Here is an 18,708-nt window from a genome sequence, read left to right as displayed (position 1 = left end):
CTATATTTGAGCCATGCCTCAGCACATTTTGCTTTAATTATTATTCAGATAAATAAAGTAGAGATTATAGACCAAACAACTAAACTGGAGACTATGAAGTCTCCAGTTTTCACCTCCCACATAACTAATGATAGGTATATTACTTCTGTGCTCAGTTTATTGGTTGAGATGGGGGTCTCCCTAAGTTTTGCCTTGGCTGGCCTTGAATTGTAATCCAATATTTCCTAAGTAGCTGGGATTACAAGCATAAATTATGGACCTAAAACTCCTCATATTCTCTGTTTCTTCCTTTTCTTGCTAGGACTCCCACAGTATGTGTATTGAGTCAATGGATGGTGACCCAGAGATTAGGTTTCCTACTCTTGATTCACTCTTCTTTCCTCTTTTGAAAGACTTCTCTTAGACTTGAAAATTTCCATTTTCCTTTCTCCAAGTTTATTCATTCTTTTGCTTCTTCAAAACTGTTTTTTAATGCTCTGGTGAAATTTTTTCATTTCCATTGTTTTTCTTCTCAGAGTCTCTTTAGAATTTTTTTTTTTGGTCTGGTCGTGGGGCCTGAACTCTGGACCTGGGTGCTGTCTCTCAGCTCTTCAGCTCAAGGCTAGCGCTCTACCTCTTGAGCCACAGCGCCACTTCCGGCTTTTTTTTTCTTCTTGTTTATGTGGTGCTGAGGAATCGAACCCAGGGCCTCATGCATGCAAGGCAAACGCTCTACCCCTGAGCCACCTTCCCAGCCCTCTCTTTAGGATTTCTGTCTTATTGTTTGTGTTTTCATTTTGTTCTCACAGCATTTCTTGACTTTATTTCCTTTCTGTTTGTTTGTTTGTTTTTTAGGCCCAAGATTGGGACTCAAACTTGGTACCTGCAGCTTTCACCCATTGGTTAGTGCTCTGTCAACTGAGCCATGCCCTCTTGCTTTTTAAAAAAAATACCTTCTTCTTTTAGCATCTTTAACAGTTTGTATATAATCTTTGTCTAGAAAATCTGCTATCAGCCCAGATGCCCTTCAGTAGATGAATGGATCAAGAAAATGTGGTATATATACACAGTGGAATTCTATGCCTTCATCACAAAGAATGACATTGTCCCATTTGTTAGGAAATGGTAAAGACTTGGAAAAAATTATATTAAGTGAAGTAAGCCAGGCCCAAAGAAACATAGGTCCCATGGTTTCCCTTATTTGCAATAACTAGTATATGTCTGAGACAAGCAGAAACAGTCAGATAAGTTGCTGTTAGGTGAAATGAACCCCAAGATAAGGATTCAAATGTTTTTTTCTTTTTTTGCTATTGTTTCTAACATATTTATAAGATGATTTCTTTGTTGCTTTGTATGTCCCTCCCCAACTGTATAACCCGTTTTCACTGTATTTGATGTTGGTATAATTTGTGGAGGGGAGGGAAAAAACAAATTGTTTAAATAGGGATACATGTGGACCCATTGCAACAAAGAGATGTACAAGACGTTATGTCAAAAAACGAACTTTACAACTTTGGTGTGGGGGGGGTGGAGGGGTGGGAAAGTGGAGGTGGGTGGGGGGTTGGAGGGTGGGAGATGGGAAGGGACGGGAAGGGGAAACAAAGGAGGAGGCAACAATGCTTGATAAGAAATGTACTCATTAGGGGCTGGGAAGTTGGCTCAGTGGTAGAGCGCTTGCCTTGCATGCATGAGGCCCTGGGTTCAATTCCTCAGCACCACATAAGCAAAAAGAAAAAAGCCGGAAGTGGTGCTGTGGCTCAAGTGGTGGAGCGCTAGCCTTGAGCTGAAGAGCTGAGGGACAGCGCCCAGGCCCAGAGTTCAGGCCCCACAACCGGACCCCCCCCCCCCCAAAAAAAAAAAAGAAATGCACTCATTACCTTACCCATGTAATTATAACTCTTCTGTATGGTATTTTCACAATAAAAAAAAAAGAAAAAAAAGAAAATCTGCTAACACTGTATTTTGCTTTTGTTTTTTTGTTAGTTCTGGGGCTGAGGTTTTTGCTTAACGATGATACTCTATCACTTGAGCACAGCCCCACTTCTGGCTTTTTGGTAGTTACTTGGAGATAAGAGTCTATGGACTTACTCATGTATTGTATCCCCTCTGTACACTAATTTTCCAATAAAAATATACAAAAATAAAAAAAAGAGTCTATGGACAAAGACTTTCCTGTCTGAGCTGGTTTTGTACTGTGATCCTCAGAGCTCAGCCTCCTCAATAGCTTGGATTATAGGTCTGAGTTACCAGCACCAAGCCATCAGGGGTTTTTCAGGGAATGTTTTTTGTTGACTTTTTTGTGATTTAGAAAACTGATAACACATGGTAACTCTGGAAATCAGATTCTCTCCTTTACTCAGGATTTTTATTATTATTATTATGGGCTATTTCTGTGCCAAGAGTTAGATTTTTTTGCCCTTTCCCTTGATGTATATGATCACTTTTCAATTTTCCTTACATGTGCAGTTGTTTTTGAATTGCCAATCTTTTTTGGGGGGGAGGATGTGGGAGGAGATGTTGGAGGGCAGTGCTGAGATTGAATCTAGAGGCTTTGTGGTTGTTAGCCAAATGTCCTCCCAGTTAGTTAACCAAATGTCCTGTTTGTATCTTCTGATTCTTAAAAGAGAAAAAGGGGGTGGGGGGAGTGTGATATCTTTTTGTATCTTGTCAGGTCACATCAGCAGAGGATAGAATGGCTGCAATAAAGGGAGTTGATGCAGTAGTGTCATCTGTAACTGTGTGATCAGAAGCAGCAAAAAATACTCAGGGCACAAATCATAACATAGATCCTACCTACCCTGGCTCCTGTAGGACCTGTAATTCTCTACTCTTGGCTGCCTGTGAGAGATGGGCAGCTACTGCAGTAGCATAAGGTGATAGTGATCAGAATTGGTTGTTTTCAGTAGTTCCTCTTGTAAGGACTGTAGATAGTACCCTTGGCCATGGCTCTGTACACATGGAGGTGTAGGGCATGTGATTCTCTGTGCACTTGTCAGGCCAAGTGTTTACGAGGTCATCTCTAGATATGTTTCTAGATATGAATTTATTTAGAAGCAGAGTATTCTGCAAATAAGTGATTACTAGCAAAGTATTATAGTGACCATTGGGCCTTTGTTGTTGTATATAGCAACAAATTACAGTATAAAATAACAGTTCATTATAATTTGTATATTGAAAGCTGTACTGGGTGAGGACTGTCTGAAGTGCTTCTGAGGCTTGAGAGGCCTCTTCACTGAAGGTTGATCTGTGTTCTAGTGGCTGAGGAATTTGCTGTGTGCCCAGCACAGCACCTCCCTCATTATGGACACCACAGGCTGAAGAATACATGTTGGAATGAGAGCTCTTGCTGGGACAGGAAGAGAGACAGCACTTCTTGGGGTTCTCTTTAAGGACTCTTGGTCACAAAATGTCTTCTTTCTTTTCAGTAGTTGGCGGGTATGATGAGGAAGATGTCTTTATTTTCTCAAGATAAGGAAACAACGTGGTACTTGAAAAAAATATGTTATGTCTAAAACCTCTGATATTTGAAATCATCAGTCTTCATACGCCACTTCTTTCTTACATGAGTGATCTTGACAGTTCCTCTTATTTCTCAAACTGCTCTAGCTGGAAACCTTATCTGTATTCTGAGCATTGCTCTGTTCATTTATCAAATAGGCTCGTGTGCCAGGTGCATGGTGATGCATGGTGATGCATGGTGATGGGAGCCCTAGGTACCAGTGCAGTGTCTCATAGGAAGCAAGCTGTCAGCTGAGCAGGACCCAGAGGTACAAATTATGGTACAACATGTTGTCTCTCCTGTTTGTCCTATCTGAGTAAATGATCTTCCTCTGTTCCTTGAGAAATTGTAGAGGCAGTATCACCACAGGTTGTTTCCCTCTCCTCTGTAACTGTCAGTCCCTTTCTCTACTTTGAAACATGTTCCAGTTCATTTCCTCAGGAAGGCAGATTCTGGCTCATCTTTACAGATGGATATTATTTCATTTCCTATTTACCTCTAGTATATCTTTGATTGTGGAAATTTTATCTAACTCTTTCTGAAAAACTCTTTATTCTCATATTATTTACAAAGGACCTGTGTCATAAAGTGCTGGTTCTTTAGGGAAAAAGAAATGTAGAACAAAGCTCTGTTTGTTCACAACCCAATGTCATCTGTGTGTTTTGGAAGGGAAAATTTGAATTTATAGAAATTATTAAATACATAGTATGTTTTTAGCCTGTTAATTCCAATTCACAGATCTCTAGCCTGCTTTTCAAGCAGTCACCTCCAAGTCAGCGGCCCATATGTAAGGATTTTGTTAAAAAAGTTAGAACTCTCCACTGGTGATTCATGTGACTTTGCATGTGGGTGAACATTCTTGCCACTTCCCATGGTAGGCAATGTGGGAAACAAAAATAACAAGTGGCAAAACTTTCAGAAGACATTACTTGTGTACTAATGATCCCTGTAAAATTTCACCTGGAAACTAACTGTGAATGAATACCACCCTAACTGTGAATGAACAATTGAGTTTGTGTTTTATTAAATAGCATATATATTTTTGTCAACATATTTACTTAAATAAGTTATTTTTCTTCTCATTTGAGAACTGCTGTATAATTGGTAATTAAATTGGCAATTAAATTAAATGCCTTCCTTCTCCCCCCCCTCCTCATCTTCCTTCCCCCCCCCCCCCCCCCCGTGACTTCTATGGGTATGGGAAATAAATGTGACAGGCAGTTGCTTCTTGATACTCACCAATGCATGTATTGTGGCATGTATCTTTATGAAAGGAATGTAAGATCTGACATTTTGATGTAGAGAAAGAGGTATGATGGGATTTTAGGCCTGGGAACAAATGAGTTGTTATTCATTTTACAGATGAGAAGTGAATGAATATTCACAGAAAGCAGGAGATGGTGCTAAGTTCATCCTATGTTGTGGTGTGGAAGATGAGACCCAGAGCTCTGAGTTCTGGAGATAGGGAACTCATGATGTTTTAGGGAGAAACTCTGTAGCATTTCTTTACATCGCCCCCCTGTTTTTTTTTTTTTTTTTTTTTTTTTGTTTGTTTTTTGGTTAGTCGTGAGGCTTGAACTCTGGTCCTGGGCGCTGTCCCTCTGGGCCTGGGTAGTGTCCCTGAGCTTCTTTTGCTCAAGGCCAGCAGTCTACCACTTGAGCCACAGTGCCACTTTCAGCCTTTTTTGTGTATGTGGTACTGAGGAATTGACCCCAGGGCTTCATGCATTCAAGGCAAGCACTCTATCACTAAGCCACATTCCCAGCCCTCTTTACCCATTTAAGGGACTCAAGAATATTTCAAAAATTAGACCCTCTTTTGTCCTTTAGACATGTAGAAGATTAGAGTATCATTGCAGGTTGAAGCTAAAATCTTGTTCCTACATGTTTTTCTCAAACTGGGTTCCTGTGGCTCATTAGCTAGTGATTTAAACTGAGCCATGCCTCCACCCCCTAAGGGTTGGTTATTTCTTCATTGTAATGTATGTATGTATGTATGTATGTATGTATGTATGTATGTATGTATGTATGTATGTTTTTGTTTCTACATGTTTTAAAGCCTGAGTTTTTCCTGAGAACATAACATAGGAAAGCAAAATTTTGTCAAACCTGAAGTTTTATCAGTTTTTCTCCTACAGAATTAGAATTTTTTTTTGGGTGCTGCTGTTCATGGGGCCTGAACTCTGGGTTTGGGCACTGTCCCTCAACTCTTTTGGCTCAAGGCAAGCACTCTACCACTGAGCCATCTTCCCAGCCCAGAATAAGGAATTTTTTTCCCTAAAAAATTACTTTTATAGTATCTATAGAAAATATTCTTGAAAATCAAAGCCAAATTTCATAGTGTTTACCTTTTTAAATGTTGATTTGCAATAATTATTAATTATACTTGTGCTTTAAAAGCTATATTTTATCTGTTGTATTCTACAGCCTCTAGGATGGAGCAAAATGTTTAGCATGTTATGGTGTAGTATAGTTAATGTGCCAGATTTCCTGCCTATATCTTCAGTGATAATTACTTCACTTCTCTGTCTCTCTGCTCTTGGCTTCTTTTCTCTTCCATGTCATTATGACTAAGGACCGAGGCATATCTTTAGAAAAAATATTTGGTACTGTATTTGGAACACAGGATTTCTCACTCATCAAGTACTGAGTACCTGGACTGGAGCATTATTTTTTGGCTTTTGTATTTGGCAGCTGTTCTATGAAGTTATGAATTCTTCTAGGTGAGATATATACAGTAAGGGAAGGATTTTTTAATTTTTGTATTGTTATTATCTTTTTTTTTTTTTTTTTTTGTGGGTCGTGGGGCTTGAACTCTGGGCCTGGGCTCTGTCCCTCAGCTCTTCAGCTCAAGGCGAGCGCTCTACCACTTGAGCTACAGCGCCACTTCCTGTATTGTTATTATCTTAACTTGTACAACAGAGTTACCACTCAAGTCAGTTTGTCAATACAATTCAAATTGATCAATGTCACCCCTTTCATTAATCTTCCTCATCCCTCCTAACCCTTTTTCTCCCCTCAGCTTCCTTAATTTTGTAGGATATGTATTGAGTTTTATGATTGTTCCCCCCAAGGATTTTTAGAAGTGAGGAAGTACAATATAGCTTATTTATGGTTCTCATTAGTAGTCATAAAAGAATGTGGATACCATGGATGAAGTGAGTTTAGCCATAAAATAATTACCTTTTAAAATGAAGTTTATGCTTGTTTTAAAATAGCTAATCTATGTCCACAGAATAATATTCTGAGATTGTGCTTTTAAGCCAAGCTATATAGATACTACTAGGAATTTATCTGCTAGTATCTCTTTGATTGTAGAGAGTCTTATTTTTTTTTTAAATTTGACACAAATGGTAGCATACTATACTCTGCTTTCCTTCAGGTTAAGGTTGTCCTTTCTTATTCCTTCACTCTCTTAGTGATGGGCTGTAAGTTGTTTCTCATATTTAGATATTATTAACAACATGACAGTAGCTGCTAGTTTGGATATGGACAGTTGATGTGCTAGAAGCTTGATGGCCAGTTTATGTGGTGGTCATTTAAGAGGTGGGGCTTTATGCAAGGCAAGTTTGCCATGGACATACTATCCTCAGATAGTATGCTGGTCTTGTAAAGCGAGTTAGTTCTCATGAAGAGCTGTTACATGATCAAGCCTGGCCTCTGGATCTCTTCCTGCATGATATGAGATTGCCGTTTCCTTCTCAAGCATCCTCCCATCATGATGCAATTTGCTAAGTCATGCTTAAGCTAGAAAGCTTTTTACCAGAGGCTGAACTGATGGGCCACCCAATTTTGGAATAGCAGCATACAAATTTTTTTCCCTGCATCTATTCTGCTGTCTCGGACATTTTGTTACAGCAGAAAATGGCTGAAAATAATGGAATCCTTGAGGTGGTTTTTTTTTTTTTTTTTTTGTTTTGGTGCTGGTCCTGGGACTTGAACTCAGAGCCTGGGTATTGTCCCTGAGCTTTTTCATTCAAGGCTAGCACTCTACCACTTGAGCCACAGCTCCACTTTCAGCTTTTTTGGTGCTTAATTGGCGATACAAGTTTCACAGACTTTCCTGTTTGGACTGGCTTTGAACTACATCTATCAGATCTCAGCCTCATTCATAACTGAGATTACAGAGGTGAGCCACTGGTTCCCAAATCCTTGAACTTTCAAGTATATATAGGGGAAACTTTGGTTTAAAGAATATATGTCTTCCTGTCTTTATGTATTGTGGATGCTCTTCAGTTACTTTTTTTAAAAAGATAAATTGTACAGATTTATGTTGTCATCTGCAATATATCCCTTCTTCCCCCCTTGCCACTAGTGTGGGATTTAACTTTTGTAGATGTGTGTCATCTTATTTTGCTTGAGACCTCTCTCTTCTCTCTCCCTTCTTTCCTCTCCTCTCTCCTCCCCTCTTCCCTGCCTTCCTCCCTCCCTTCCTCCTTTCCTCTTTTCTTCTCCCCTTCTCCCTCCTTCCCTTTTTTCTTCCTCTTTCTGCACCAGGATTTGAATTCAAGGCCTTGTGCTTGCTATGGTAGCACTGTACCACTTGATCTATGTCCCCCACACCCAGACATTTTATTTTATTCATTTTCAGATTGGGTCTTGTTCCCCATTCTGCCCCTCCCTCCCCCATAGCTCTGGATTGTAGTCCTCCTACCCATACCTCCCTCATATCACATGCTATGATATCTATTTTGTTTTTTGAGATGGGTCTTGCTCACATTGCTCATCTTGGCCATGAACTATAATTCTCTGAGTATCTGGGAGTATAGCCCTGAAATTTCATATGTGACTGTGGACTCTCATTGTGATTTTCCTGTACATTTGTCTTGACATAGATGGAGGTTAATGTACTGACATGTGCTTCAGAGCAATTTCTTTTGTATGAATTTATTCTTGTGATCTTTTCCCCATCTGTCTATTTAAATAAGCTGTTGAAATGAGCAAAGCTGCTATTTTTCAATACTAGATTTGTATTTTGTTGTTTATGCTAACTTTAGCCATATATAATTATTTTCAAATTTATTAAACTTTTACGTTATTGTTTTTGGATTTTGTGTTCCACTTAGAAAGTTTGTAAGTTCTTCAAGATTATCTACAGTGTCTTCTGCTTGCTTTTAATACTTGTGTGGAGGGGCTGGGAAAGTGGCTCAGTGTTAGAGCACTTGCCTTGCATGCCTGAGGCCCTGGGTTCGATTCCTCAGCACCCCATAAGCAAAAAGAAAAAAGCCGGAAGTGGCGCTGTGGCTCAAGTGGTAGAGTGCTATCCTTGAGCTGAAGAGCTGAGGGACAGCGCCCAGGCCCAGAGTTCAGGGCCCACGACTGGACCCCCCCCAAAAAAATACTTGTGTGGATTCTTGGTATACATTTAAATATTTCACTCAGTTTGGGTTTTATTCTGCTGTAAATTGGTTCCCTATTATTTTTTCTACTTGGCTACATGATTATGTTATCACCATTTGTTGGATGATTTACCTTTGCAACACTAACTTTAAATGTCACATTTCGTCTTTTTTTGAATTCCTGAAATATTTTAGTATATTTGGTATATCCTTTTCATGGCCTATTATGAACCAGTTTCATACCTTTTTAATTATTACAGATTTATAACACTTTTGCTATGGGGCAAGTGTTAAGTCTTGTCTCTTTCATTAATCTTCCTTTGCATAATTACCCTAATTATAATGGCTCATTTATTTTTCTCTTGTGAACTTAGCTGCTGCATTTCCAAAAGAATATCATGTTGGTATTACTGAGATTGTAGTAAATTTACATATTAATTTAGATTTTTTTTGAAAGCATTAGTTCCCTAGACAATTGTGGATTTTTTTTTACAACTCAACTATTTCTTATGTTAGTTTTTTAAAAAGTTTATTTTAAAAAGATTTCATTACTGAATAGATAGAGGTCAGATACTTACAATTTCCCCTTCTTACCACAACAAGCTTTCCTGTTTATATATTTCTTTTCATTTATTCTACATTTCTGGTGGTACTGACTCATATTTTAGAATCTTTTATTCTTATACATTCTATAATTAGCAAAGTACCATGAGTGCAGCTGGTAAAAGTTTGAAGTTCTCATTCATACTGCTATGGAATTCTCAAGGTAGGTAATTTAGGAATATCTCTCTTAAAATTTAAAATGTGCACTGGCATACACTATTATTCTGTAGCTAGATTACTGTACATCCAGCCTAAGCATGTGCATCTTACTAATGAGCAGAGCCTCCATGGGTGGTGACTTCACTACTGCCTTTTGTGTTACCTCCTATCACCCTTATTATCCCCTTTCCTTTTAGCCATTGAACTGTTAGAGAAATGTGAAGCTTGCAGAATTGGTTCTAGGTCATGCTAGGAAGTTCTAATTTAATTGTCTACTTTTTTAGTTGGAAAAATAATATCTCAAATACAGCATGTTTTTTTTTTTTCTGGTCCTGGATCTTGAACTCAGGGCTTGGGCACTGTCTCTGAGCCTCTTTTTGCTCAAGGCTAGTGTTCTACCACATGAGACAGTACCACTTCTGTTTTTTCTTTTGAGTAGTTTATTGGAGATAAGAGTCTCGTGGAGACTTCTCTGTCTAGGCTGGCTTTGAACCTAGATCCTCAAATCTCAGCCTCCTGAGTAACTAGGGTTATAGGCGTGAGCCACTTACACCCGGTTTCAAATATAGTAATTCTTTAGATAACCAGATTGAATAGATTTCCCCCCTCCCTTTCCCTCTCTCCCCCCTCCTTCTCCCCTCTCTCTCCCTCTTTCTTTCCCTCTCTCCCTCAAATTTCTTAAATTATCACCTATATTTCCCTAATTCTGACAACTCCCTCTTGCCCTGTGGAAAGTCAACTGAAATGTCCTTGAGAAATGTGATGGGAACTGAAATGGTCCTGGTTCCATGATGTCCTCTGATTATCATGGATCTCATATTCTTCAACCATATCTTGACAATCTCAGTTTCTACTCTAGGAGATTCCTTCATTTGGTAAGTAGTCATGCTTGGTGGTTAGAAGGATATGGCTGCTTTAGTACAAGTAGACTTGAGCAAAAATCATATTAGAAAACAGAAATTTGTTTTTTTGCAGACTCCTTGGAAAGAATCTCCTTTGTCACAGTATCACCAAAGGGAGGAAAGGGAACCATCTGGTAATGTGGGAATTGGGAAGCCAGGAGCAGAGTTGGAATATTTAAGCCACTAAGTAACTATCCAGTTGGTGCCTGGGGTTTTGGGCCTTGATCTCATGCGCTTCTGCTGTAGCTTATACACCTCCCTCTTGGACAAGTTGGAAAACTGTGGGCTGGTTACTATGGGAATTGATGGGTGCTGCTGGCAGAGGGAGAAGGAAAGTTCTTGGAATATGGCCCAGAAACCCTCCTTTTTTTTTTTTTTTTTTTTTCTTTTTTTTTCCTGCCTCTGGCTTCCCTGCCTGCTGTTCTTGGATTTGATTAACTAACTTGATGTTAGCTTAGGGACTGCCTTTCCCCAGAGCTCTCTGGGATCCCAGGGAGGGTTGGGTAGTCCTCACCAGGAGGACTTCATGAGGAATAGGGTAGAACAAAGGGTCACTAATGTGACCCCTTGAAACTGTGTTAGCAGTGTGTGCAGGCATCAGTGGGCTCAGTTACTTCTTGTAGCTTCTGTTACTCTTGTAGCTGTTAGGAATGTGTTGTCGACAAGAGGGAAAGTCAGTGGTTAATTCTAGAGTTGTGATCTTTCTTCATCACCACTCCACACAAAGACGAGTGAAGCATTCAACTTTTATTCTACATTTACAGATTCTGAGGTATTGGGGATTAAAAATAGGTTTTTTAATGAGTTGATATCCTGTTGGGCAGCAGGAAGGTCAAAATTTATTTTGTAAGTCAACTGTCATTGGTTTGATTAATCTGATCAGTAACTTAAAACCCTCCACCCTAGTGGATGCTAGCTTATTTTTATAACTAATCATGACTATGGAATGTTAAACATTGTTTTTTCTTTATAACAAAAATATTTGGCTGGAGGGGGAAAGAATATTAAAGTATCACGGACATTACTTGATCAGAGAGAAAGAAGTTTTGCCTCCTTACACTTTTAGTTCACTTATTTTTCTGTTATTTTCTGATTTTCTTAATGAAATATTTTTCAGGTCAGAATTTGTTTTCTTTTAACTAAGAGATTTTGTTGATTACATGCCTAGATATGAGAAAGCTGACTGGATTTACCAGAACCTTGACTGAATCACTTGTCAAAGCAACCATAAAATTTTGAATTTCTGGGCTGGGAAGGTGGCTCAGCGTTTGCCTTGCATGCATGAGGCCCTGGGTTCGATTCCGCAGCTCCACATAAGCAGGAAAAAAAAAGCCAGAAGTGGCGCTGTGGCTCAAGTGGTAGAGCGCTAGCCTTGAGGTGAAGAGCTGAGGGACAGTGCCCAGGCCCATGACTGGACTCCCCCCTCCAAAAACAAAAGATTTTGAATGTCCTTGTGGTTTGGGTTATTTATTTATTTACCAATTAATAGGTTTATTGATTGATTAATTAATTGTGGTATGTTCATGCTCTCACTTTGCTTTTTTGATTATGGCTGGTTCTGCTCTACATTTGAGCCACATCTTTAGTCCATCATTTCTACTGATTAATTAGAGATATGTTCTGTCACACTTTTTTGCCCAGTATGACTTTGAACCTTGATCTCTCAGAGCTTAAAGGCCTTATGAGTAGTTGGGATTACAGGCATAGGCCATGGGTGCTTGTCAATATTTATTTTTGGAAGCTTGTCATTCCCTTTTAGTTCATGTTAGTTCTATTTTATGTGAAGGGGAAAAGGAGAAGCATTGGAAAGAAAGACCAGTGGCACCCAGGTCTCATTCCCCTAGAACTTCTAATCTTGTTGTAGAAGGAAGATGATAGAAAAATGAAAATGTATACAGTGTATGCTAGAGATGAGCTACCTGTGATGGTAGTTCAGAGGTTAGTTGACCTCCCCAGGTCTGCAGAGAAGGTAGCTGCCACTGAGGAGGTTGTAGGCAAAGGGAATGCAGTTTAGTGCCTAGTAGGTGATTCGAATTCACAGCCATTATTATTTGGATTGAATTTTAAAGACTGCAGCATTTTAACAAGTATTTTTCTTTGTTTTTCAGCTTCAGAATCTCAAAATGTCTCTGGGTTTTATTTTTGTGTTTCACATTCTTTTCAAGTGTGTTTATTACCTAAGGAGACTGTTCTTGGACTGTAGAGGTGCCACTGGAGGAGCTCCTGATGGAGAAAACTAGAGATAGCCTGAGTGAGGAGAACATAGGGTACCTTGGAGCCCAGGGAGAGGCAAGTCACCACTCGGGGGGATGGATGTGGGCATGCAGAGGCCTACAGCATGTTGGAGTCAGTTTGTTATTTAGGTTTGGAGATAGATGCAGCACCTGTGAGCCAACTGATAGAAAGTGAGGTTTGTGGTGTTTCAGTTCTTTTTAAAGTCCAGATTTTTGTTAGGATTGAGATTTAAGCCCATGGCAGTAAATGTTGCTCGGTGCTTTGAGATCCTGCAAAGCAATTGTTATGAACATGTTGTTCATGTTGAAATTTGTGAGAGAAGATTCATGATCAGGGCCTGACTAACACAGTTGTGTTGAAAATTGAATGATGTTTATTTCCAAAGCTCATGCTTGTTCTACATGAACCCATTGTATGAAAATTCAGCAGAAGGGCATTTGGAATGCTAAAGAGATAGCCCTTGAATTGGTCAGATTACAGTGGTGTCTGGGAAATTTTATACAGATTGAGAATATAAGAGAAAACACATGGAAAAGCTAAACTGAGCTGCATGCCCAGATGGGTAAGGATAGTTCAGTTTACCTGTAGTGATGAATGTGTGAAGGGGTCGAGCAGGAAGTGAATTGGAAAGCTTCGATTGGAAACTGAGCTTGGAGGACTCAGTTAAAGAATCAGGAGGACTGAGTACCCGTGGCTCACAGCTGTAGTTCTAACTGCTCAGGTGGCTGAGATCTGAGGATTATGGTCCAGAGTCAGCTCAGACAGAAAAAAAAAAAGCTGAACAAGAGCATGCAGCCCTGTGATCAAGTCCCAGTGCCAGCATTTCTTCCCACCCTTCTCCCTTCCACCCCCCAAAATATTGGGACCATTTGTTTTTGAGATACCATTGATAGTTTTGGAGAAGGTAAAAATGTCTTGTATGATTTCTGAAACTGAATTTTTTTAAAACTCTTTAAAGGTTATGGCTGAGGAAAGTTAAGATGATGTAAAAGCATCTCAGTTTTGCCATCTAGGAAAGATCATTAAACCTAGTTTGTTTTATGTGTTTGTTTTAATTCTGATTTTCTATGTTTTCAGAATCTTGTCAGTGAGGTGGGTATGTGCCTATGAAATAAGCGGAGACATAATACTGCCACAAATATATTTGAATAGGAAGACTTCTTTCTTTGCTTACACAGCTAAGTATGTTACAGATGGAGGTGATTTATGAGTCTATTTCTAATCCAAGTCATACATGGAGTGTCTTTCCCATGGAGCATAAGACTAGCCAGAATGTTTTGCTGGGACTCCACAGGGCTTTCCCTGAGTTGTCTTCCTTAGTCCCAGCAAAGAGTCAGATCTGGCTAGACTTCTGATGACCTTTGTCCTTGGTATACTGCCCAGAAGTTCCCAGAGTATGCTTTTTGGACCTTGAGCCATCTAGATTATTTATAAAAATAGGGCTATTTGACTGCTATTGGGAGAGAATTGTTCTTTTGTTCTTTATAATAATAAAGTTTCCATTTAGCATTAATGTGAGGAGAAAATGTGTTCAAAATTAGTTGGGACTGATTTTCAAGCACATTTTTTTAGATGAATCTAGAGGTGGTAGGACACTGTCTTATCAGACTGTAATCAGGTCCTGCATTTGTCTTGTTCGCGTTCTATCCATGGTTGGGGATAGTGTTTGAGATTTTAAGTGCTGTTGAATGTACATTGAATGAATCTGCCATGTCATAGCTATTGTAGTTTACTGAAAAACTGGTTACATTGAAAATGAAGACTCCTTTCTTCCAGTTTGATACTTTTTAGTTCATGGTAAAGGATTTAAAAGGCTTTTTGATAGGTTGCTGTAAAATCTTAATGATACTCTATAATTCATTTTAGATAAAATAACCAAACAGAAGAGAAGTAAAAATATAAAACCTCTTGGGCTAATTAAAAAATTCAAAGAATGTAGTATTAACATTCTCTTCCTTTTGCTTTATGAAGGGTCAGGATTCTAAATTAACATATCTCCTTTCTTGCCAAGATTTCATTTACTTGACTCAAAGCCCAGAGCATAGATGGAAGTACAGTAAGGTTTGCCAGAGCATGAAACAGTAATGAGATTTTACCTCCTCCCCATCCCTAACAATTAGGAAATTTTCTAATTCTAGTAATTAATGACAAAAGTTGTTATTTTGTTATGATTTAATAAAGAAGCAGTTGAAAAAAATGGATAATTTTTGGGTAAATATTAACTATTTTTTTCCTAACAGGTAAATAGGAACATTTGAGGAAAAACAGGTAATTTGAGGAAAAATAGTAGTTTCTACCTAAAACCCAGGTGAGCCTAAATAGGAGGATCATAGTTCCATGCTAGTCTGGGCAAAAAGTTAGTGAGATGTCATCTCAACAAGCCAGCATGGTAGTATGCTTCAGTAATTCCAACTTCTTTGGAGGCAGAGATACACAGTTCAAGGGCAGCCTCGGGTAAAAAGCCAGACCCCATCTGAAGAACAACTAAACTAGAAAAGGGCTGGGGCATGGCTCAAGTGGAAGAGTACCTAGCAAGTGCAAGGTCCTGAAGTTAAACCCTAGGGGAAGAAGGGAGATTTATCATCCTGAGAGAGTCTGTGATTTCCTCACAGGCTTTTGAAGCTAATATAGCCTAATAGGAGATGAGAAACATTGGGTTGACTTTTAGATTGCCCTGTAGAATCTTCTCTATGCCACGCATAATGGAGCCAATTTAGAGTGGTAGGTAGCAGTATGAATGTTGTACTTACAGTTCTGGAGTCCAGCAAGCTCTAGGCAATTCATGATGATCTCTGAAGATATTTTGCCTTTTGCAGTTCCTATTTATAATTTTGCAGCCTGGTGTCTAGTTTGAAGGAGGTCATTGATACAGCCTCAGTTGTGTTCTGTGCAATCTACTGGTTATAGTTTTTATAAGGAAGTAATTTTTTTCTAGTCCTGGGGCTTGAATTCAGGACCTCAGTGCTGTCCATGAGTCTTTTTGCTCAAGGTTAGCACTCTACCACTTGAACCATAGCTCTACATCTGTGGAGTACACCTCTGGGGACCTGCAGAGGTAGGAGGGAGAAGAGCCTAGAATTAGCACTCATTATCTCTTTGTCCCATAGAAATGAGTAACATTGGGATGTAGACTGTCTTTGACAAGTTGTTCTTTAGTTCTCAGTTCCTGTCCAAGGAACTGTTATTATAGTCATTAAACAAAGCAGGAAAAGACATTTGTGAAGATTAGATGTCTGTGATTTGGCACATTCCATTTTATGTGTTCAGACACTCTGAACCCTGGGGTCTTATTTCTGCATGTACTTAGTGAGTACGTTAAACAGGCAGGCAGTTCATGTATCTGAAAGTAATATCCATGGCTAAGTTGTAGATGCCCAGAGCCTTTACAAACAGTGTGAAACTACCATCCTTCCCTGCTCTCTGTGGATACAAAGGAAGACCTTACTCACTTCAATGGGACCAGGATAAAGTTCTCATCAAATTAACATTCATTCTAAAAAAAAAAAAAAAATAGCATGCCATTCAGTCCTTTTCCTTGGGATTGAAGAGAACATTTTGAAACCAGAGCAGTTTCAGAACAGAGTAGAAAATACCTGGACTGTCTTTATTCTTAGTTCTTATAAGAGGAAATGGATATTTATCAGATTTTTCAGCACCTGAGACTATTTCCCAGCCACTGTTCCCAGGTTGTATTTCTTTAGCTTATCTTGGGAGATAGGATGTGATTTCTTTTTATGCAAATGGTTTGTGTTCTTAAGAGGACCGTGAGAAACAAAACTTTTCTTTATTCATTGCTTCTGGGAAAATGGTGTTGACATTAGGCATCTTTGAATCATGCCTACAAGGAGTACTTATTCACTGTTTTTTTGCTGTGTGGATCATGGTTGAACTATTTTAGTCTTTACCCTTACATGCTTGAACTATTTTAGTCTTTACCGTTACATGCTGTTGAGTTAGAGTCTTTATATTGTATGAGGGAATCACAAATGATGCTCACAGCTTTGGGAGATTATCAGGAAGTCAATGATGTACTGGCCACTTAAGGGCTGGGATGGGGAATGACTAGTGCTTATCACTCCCCAAGAGCCAGTTTTGTGCCCATAAAAACCTTTTCCTACACAAGGGAACCTGCACCACAGGACCTGGGGTTAGAATGCTAAACCAAAGCAAATAGATGTCAGATTTATATATAAAAATCTTTTTGATATGAATTTTGTGTATGTATGATTTACTTGAGAGAAAAGTGTTTACATGAAATAATTGAAGTTAATGGAAGAGAATGTTCAATTGAATTGCTTTATTAATGGTTTTTAATTTATCCTGAGGTTAGTAAGAAATCTAAGAGAGAAATCTAAGTAGAAATTTTCTGTTTCTGCTGTCAGTCAGGGAGAAAAGAGAAAAGACAACAACCCTACTCTTTCAACATTGTAACCTCCTCCCTGTTCTTGATATGTACAGATTTCTCAGTTTTCTGAGTCCTTGGTGAGTATCTAGGATTGGAATCAAAGTAACACTATTTTCCCTAGAGAGTAAATAGCTATTGGTGAATGTTAAACTGAATCATGAGGTATTAGAATAAAGTGATTCTAAATGGAATATTTGTGAGAGGATTGATATTCTGGAGTTCAGCTTCTAGCTTCTTATATTAAACTTGTTTGATAATGAAGAGATATGAAATTTATGAGTTATGGATCTTAGAAGAGGATGACCTTATAGCAGAATTTCAATCTGTCCTCTTGAAATAACATAAGAGACTGAGCAAGTCTTGTGTCCCTAGGTTTGGAGGCAAACATTGTCAGACATGTTATTATATTTAAACCTGCTGTGAGTAAGGCAGTGTTGTACCTTTTCTCTTATAAGGAAATGAAGATTGAAAAAGGTCACATAATTAAAAAAAATAGGTGGAACTTCCTTCTTATGATTATTCTGATAGACAATTACAGCTTTAGAACCTTTGTTTTAAATAATCCTCTATCAGTTCTTTAGTCTTGGTTACCAGGAGGCAGTTAAACAGGAGGCAGGTTGCTGAGCCTCAGATCAACAAATAGGGAATTGTATGGAGAAGCTTCTTACAGATACATAAATTCTCAAATTGAGAAAACATTTTCAGCTGGGCACCCATAACCCATGCCTGTATTCCTAACTACTCAGGAGACTGAGACCTGGAGGATAACAATTTGAAGCCAATTGAGGCAGAGAAGTCTACAAAATTCTTTCTCCAGATAACCAGCAAAAATGCTGGAGTTGGAGGTATGACTCAAGTGGTAGTGCACCAGCTGTGAGAAAGCAAACGAGAGTGTAAGACCCTGAGTCAAAGCCCCCTGGTACCAGCACACAGAAGAAGAAAACATCTTCAAGCAAATTTTGTGGCCTAACTTCAGTCTTTCTTTCTTTCTTTTTTTGGGGGGGGGGTTATGGGTCTTGAACTCTGGGCTTGGGCGCTGTCCCTCAGCTCTTCAGCTCAAGGCGAGCACTCTACCGCTTGAGTCACACACAGCACCACTTCCGGTTTTCTAGTGGTTTATTGGAGATAAGAGTCTTACTGACTTTCCTGCCCGGGCTGGTTTTGAACCGCGATCCTCAGATCTCAGCCTCTTGAGTAGCTAGGTGCCCGCTAACTTCAGTCTTTGAAAAAAAGAAAAGAGTAGGGAGTTCAGAGGAAAGTCCTGTCCTAGGTGAATCGAACAGAGCCTGTTCTTAGGATTCCTAAGTATAAAAGAGATCTAGATGTACAGAAGGATGACATTAGTGCAAAATAGAGAGGGAAACTGGCATGAAGCAGGTGGTGCTATAGGGAAATCAACAAAAAATGATTTCAGCCTTTTGAGAAATGCTTTCTGGAGAGGATGGTCTAGGAAGAATAGATCAAGTGCAGATGCATAGAAACTGCTGTTTGGCAATGGCAGAACAGAGTTCATATTTTTATGGCTGAATAAATCCATACAATTGTGTACAGTACCGTGGCATGTGTAGCAAAATTGTAGTTTTTAGT

At 39.1% G+C, this 18,708-nt stretch overlaps 1 protein-coding gene across 7 annotated transcripts in view; it reads left to right on the top strand.

The window, feature by feature from the left end:
• The window catches only part of Sipa1l1 (signal induced proliferation associated 1 like 1), a 332,505-nt gene that overhangs the window by 62,633 nt on the left and 251,164 nt on the right, over window positions 1–18,708 (top strand). Inside the window, exon 3 of one of the 7 annotated variants that reach the window (XM_070030925.1) lies at window positions 3,637–3,746. The exons of the other annotated variants lie outside the window; for them this stretch is intronic. The gene's annotated coding sequence lies outside the window, so the exon portion shown is untranslated. The remainder of the gene's footprint in view (window positions 1–3,636; window positions 3,747–18,708) is intronic. 7 annotated transcript variants of the gene reach the window in all.

The sequence above is a fragment of the Dipodomys merriami genome, unplaced genomic scaffold (genome assembly GCF_024711535.1).
Source record: "Dipodomys merriami isolate MVZ:Mamm:240054 unplaced genomic scaffold, mDipMer1.0.p SCAF_1, whole genome shotgun sequence".
In the NCBI taxonomy this organism is placed as follows: domain Eukaryota; kingdom Metazoa; phylum Chordata; class Mammalia; order Rodentia; family Heteromyidae; genus Dipodomys; species Dipodomys merriami.
Note: the sequence above shows the minus strand (reverse complement) of the source record. Positions and strands in the feature narration are given on the sequence as shown.